Genomic DNA, 5,465 nt, shown 5'->3' on the forward strand with positions numbered 1-5,465 from the left:
CGAGAGTAGTACAAGAGACTGGATGACTCCACCGATCCAGAACCAAGAGACGCTGCAGAGTATGCAGGTGTCAAGCCACTCCCGGCATGTCCCCTCCTTATTCTTATAGTGTAATGTTCTAGGGTACTTTGTAATTATTGTTTGGTTTCTTAGGCATAGTTTGATCGGCCCCTTGTAATTCTTTGAATGTAACCTTTTGATGTGATATATAGGGATGAGGGACCCATGAACCCTCCACCGAGACGGTGTTTATCTAAGAAAATAAATTGTGGTGGCGCTTCCGTGAGCAGACCTCACTATGGGTAAAATATATGATGACCAAATACTGCAGCAACGCTTCTCCGCTCACGGTTTGCCCTACGGGAAGAAATAGTGCAACATGGAAAAGGCTTTTAAAAGTCCGCACCCAAGCTCAGCCTCACATTTGATGGACGGTGGGACAAGGCAAGATCTACTTTTGGGACGATATTTGGCTGGACAAAGTCGACCTTAGGGGATTATCTCTTGACGAAAGGAGAGACCGGAAGGCCATGGTTGAGGACTTCATCCGGAATGGGGTATGGGACGAACCCAAGCTCTAGTTGTTTCACGCACAGGCCGGGCTGCCACAGCGGGCTATTACTCAAATTCTCGACACACCAATTGGCTCCGGAGAACCGGACATTCCAAGGTGGAACCTGTCCCGACTTGGGGACTTCTTGCTCGCCACAACTTGGGAGACCATTCGAACACAAAGACCCATAATCCGGGGCTTTGATGATATTTTGAAGGTTGGCCTCTACCCCTAATCTCAATCTTTATTTGGAGGCTGCTATCAAACCGAATACCGGTCGACACAAAACTCCAATGGCGGAAAATGAAGTTGGTATCCAATTGCCAATGCTGCCCGTGCCGTCCGGGCACTGAGTCACCCCAGCATCTCTTCATCCAAGGCTCGGGGGCAGCCAGGGTTTGGAGAGAATTCGATGCCTGGTTTGAAGGGGCCACCCCACCAATTAGGATCAATGACACCATTCCAGATAGACTTGAGGTCTGGTCACGAAGAATCTAGCTGCCAAACAAAACACACCTCAACCATGTCATGTCGTATCTCATTTTGTGGTTCCTATGGGCAGAGCGGAATCGAAGCCGACATCAAATGGTCTGGCAGGTCCAAACATATGTCCGAAATAGCATGGCCAATGGATCCACCAAGCCGAAACATTGGAAGGGTGTGAAGCTCAAGATGAACATACCGATCGAGGCCGAGCCGAGATTACCCAGACCACTCGCCATGCTGATCAAGTGGCAACCCCCAGATTGGCCCTGGATCAAAGTTAACACAGACGGAGCATATGTGGAAGCAACAGACAGAGCCGGAGGGGGGGGATTATCCAGGACTCCGCGGGAAGATGATTATCGCCTTTGCCGCACCTCTTGACGCCCACTCGGCCCTGGAGGCAGAGCTCAAGGCCATCCACCTTGGCTTGACCGTGGCAAAGGAATTCAATCAACCAATTTGAATTGAATCGGACTCCGAGCAAGCGCTCAGACTACTCAACGGTGCAAGTCAGGGTCCGGCTCATACCCGACATGAAGTTGCACGTCTGATGATCCTCAAGATGGGCATGGAGAAAGCTCGTGCCTCCTTCATCCACCGTGAAGGCAACAAGGCGGCTGATTTCCTCGCCAAGATGGGCATAGAGAAAGCTGAAATGTACCGCATGACTAACATCACAGCCCCGCGGCTCCTCAAGGAAATGATTCGTTTGGAAGAAACGGGGATCCCTAATATCCGGGTTCGAGGAGATGACCACAATTAGCTTCAGAACCTTCTTGGTGCTTAATTGTTTTTTGAAGAGAGAGTATGACGAGGTCCGGGGCTTGCAGGCTCGGACCTTGTACTACTCTTGCTTAATTTGTGTAGGCGTGCTACTTTTGGGCAAGGCCTTGTTTTATACATCGTTTTGCCGTGAAATATAGGGATGAGGGACTCACGAACCCTCCACCGTGAAGGTGTTTAACTAAAAAAAAAACAAACTGTAACTAACTCTAACTAACTCTTAACCGCTCTAACTTCTCTCGTTTCAATTCTCAACACAACGTTTTCGTGTGCATGCGTTCATGCAAACGTCAGCACTTATTTAGTAGACCTATATCATGCATCAAACGTCCTCCCCTCAAGTAACCTTGCCCTCAAGGTTGGAATTGTGGAAATCTCTCTTGAATACCATGCAAAAATTCCCAAGTTGTGTCTTCGGGGAAGAAGTTAGCCCAATGGATTAACACTTGAGTTGCTGGTTGGTTTCCTCTCTTGACTAGGCAGCGATCCAATATCTGGACAGGTTCCAAAAAAGTGGAGTTGCCCATAACAGGGAGAGTTCCATGGAGTTGAGAGAGTTGCCCAACTTTTTTCTTTAAGTGTGATACATGGAAAACATGATGGATTCGAGCGTCCGCCGGTAGGGCCAGTTTATATGCAACATCTCCGAATTTATCTATCTCTTTGAAGGGGCCAAAGAATCATGGGCTGAGCTTATGGAATTTCCTATCACGAAGGGTGTTCTGGCGGTACGGTTGGAGTTTCAAATAAACCTAATTGCCCAAAGCAAAGCGGCGATTAGAGCGATGCTTGTCAAGTTGCTGCTTCATGCGATGTTGTGCCCGGCCTAGATGGAACTTTAACACATCCATCATAACTTCTTTAGCTAAGAGACTTTCATCCACATCATGTACTGTCGAATCTCCCCTAAAATGAGGAATATGAAGGGGAGGGGGATATCCATATAGAGCCTCAAACGGGGTAGTTCCAATGGTTGTGTGAAAGGAGGTGTTGTACCAGAATTCCGCGAGACTAAGCCACTTACTCCAGTTGGTAGGTTGATCTCCACACATACAACGGAGATAAGTCTCCAAGCATCGGTTAACAACCTCTGTTTGGCCATCCGATTAAGGATGGTAAGCAGTAGACAAATGTAGCTCCACGCCTTGCAGCTTGAAGAAGTCCGACCAGAATTGGCTGAGAAGGACCTTGTCTCTATCACTGATGAGTATAGTAGGAAGTCCATGTAGTTTAAAAACGTGGTCCAAGAAGGCCTGAGCTACTGAAAGAGCTGAATAAGGGTGAGTAAGACACATAAAATGGGCATATTTAGTCAACTGTCCACCACCACCAATATGGTTGATTTCCCTTGAGATAAAGGGAGTCCCTCAAGGCTGACTTGTGACCAAGCGGCTTCAGGAATAGGTAGAGGTTGGAGCAGCCCCGGTGAAGCACTATTGTCATATTTAAAACGTTGACAAGTATCACATTCTCGAACGAGTAGGAAGAGGGCAAACTAATCGAAAAAATCATTCTGGAAATTCCGGCGCAGCAGCAGCGTCAACTGCGATCGCGGCGGCAACAGCCTGCTGCGATCGCTGCAGTTTCTGAAGCAGAGCAACTCCGGGATCCGTTCCCAATCCGAAGCCCTCGGAATTGGCCAAAGTGATGCTGAAGTAGAATTCGATGCGGGAACCGGCTTAATAATCAATTCTACCATTACAATAAGTCGTCGTTGAGGAAGAGCGGCAGCAGATCGTACAACAATGGAGTTCAGATTCTCCAGTTTTGAACATTGCCCCAAATTCTACTGTGAGTTTATTCGGAATCGGCTTCCAGTAAAAAATCAAAGAAGAAGAGAAAATAATACTAACACTTTTATTCGGATTTCGTTGTGGGGGAGAAGATCAGAGTGCTGGATAAATGCAATCATGGATTCCACACCAATTGCATTCAGAAATGGCTTATTTCACGCTCATCACTGATTTGAGAGATTGATTTTCCAAAATTTGCTTTTGTTATAGGATTTGAACTTTTTGCAAGCTTAATTATTGATTCGTTTATGGAACTGGAAGTTTTAGGGTTTGGATTATCAATTGTGCCAAATGTGAGCTGGATTGGGGAATCAAGCTTAATCATAATGCACTCTAGTTGTTTTGTGATATTCCCCAGTTGGGAATTAAAAAAAAGACAAGTATCACATTCTCTGATAAAGTTTCTGATTTGTTTCTCCATGTTGGCCCAGTAGAAAAGAGAGGATAATCTTTTGTAGGTAGTAAGAACACCAGAATGTCCTCCAGAGCTTGAGTTGTTGAATAGCTGGATAATTTTTAAACTCAGAGTCTCATCTTTCCCCACAACCAAACGCCCTTTTCTTCTTAGCTGATTCCCCAACCAAGAAAATTTAGATGTAGAGGTAGGGTTCAGTTTAAGCTCATTGATCACCTTCTGTAGATCTGGATCAGATTCCCATGAGGCTTGGATCAAAGGATAGATATCAGTAGCAACTGTGATTATAGCCATACAGAATACCTCGGATGAGTGTACCCTAGATAAAGCATCAGCAACAACATTTTCTGTACCCTTCTTGTAAGTGATTTCAAAGTCAAAAGCCATCAGTTTGGAGAGCCAATTGAGTTGCTCTGGAGTAGTGAGTTTCTGTTTCAGTAAATGACTCAGTGTCTTGTGATCAGTTCTGACACTTCAAAAGGTATATAGCTCAAGTAATGGCTCCAATATGTTACAGCAAACACAATGGGCAAGTGCTCCTTATGATAGACCGAGAGCCCTCTATTCTTGGGTGAAAGGGCCTTGCTTATGAAAGCAATAGGATGGTTATTTTGCATAAGTACAGCACCAATACCATAACTGCAAGCATCTGTCTCCACAACAAATGGTATAGAGAAATCAGGCAATGCAAGTACAGGTGGAGAGACCATGGCCTGTTTCAGTGCCAAAAAAGCCTCCTAAGCCGTAGCATCCCACTGAAATGCATCTTTGCAGAGTAGATCAGTAAGGGGTTTACAAATTAGGGGTAGGCCAAGCTTGCATAGCCTGCACTTTCTTAGGATCAGTAGAGACTCCAGCTTCTGATATTATATGGCCCAGATACTCAATCTGATTCTTAGCAAATTCGCATTTGCTAGCTTTAGCAAACAAGGAATTCTCATGAAGTTTCTGGAAGACCCTTTCAAGGTGAAGCAAGTGAGATTCCAGATCCTTGCTATACACCAATATGCCATCAAAAACACTAGTACGAATTTCCTTAAGAAAGGTCTAAATATGTCATTCATCACACTCTGAAATGTTGCAGGCGCATTTGTGAGTCCAAAGGGCATAACAGCAAATTCATAATGTCCATCATGGGTTTTGAATGCGGTTTTAGGTATATCTTGAGCTTCCATTCTGATTTGATGGTAGCCAGCCCTCAAATCTATCTTTGAAAAGAGAGTGGCACCTCTGAGTTCTTCCAGAAGTTCATCAATAAGAGGAATGGGGTACTTGTCCTTAATAGTGAGCTTATTTAGCCGCCTATAGTCAACACACATCCTCCAAGTTCCATCTTTCTTTTTAACAAGCACTACTTGTGATGAAAATGGACTGGAACTCGGTTGTATAAAACCTTGATGTAATAGATCAGCAACTTGTTTCTCAATGATGTTTT

This window comes from Salvia splendens, chromosome 5 (assembly GCF_004379255.2).
Source record: "Salvia splendens isolate huo1 chromosome 5, SspV2, whole genome shotgun sequence".
Lineage (NCBI taxonomy): Eukaryota > Viridiplantae > Streptophyta > Magnoliopsida > Lamiales > Lamiaceae > Salvia > Salvia splendens.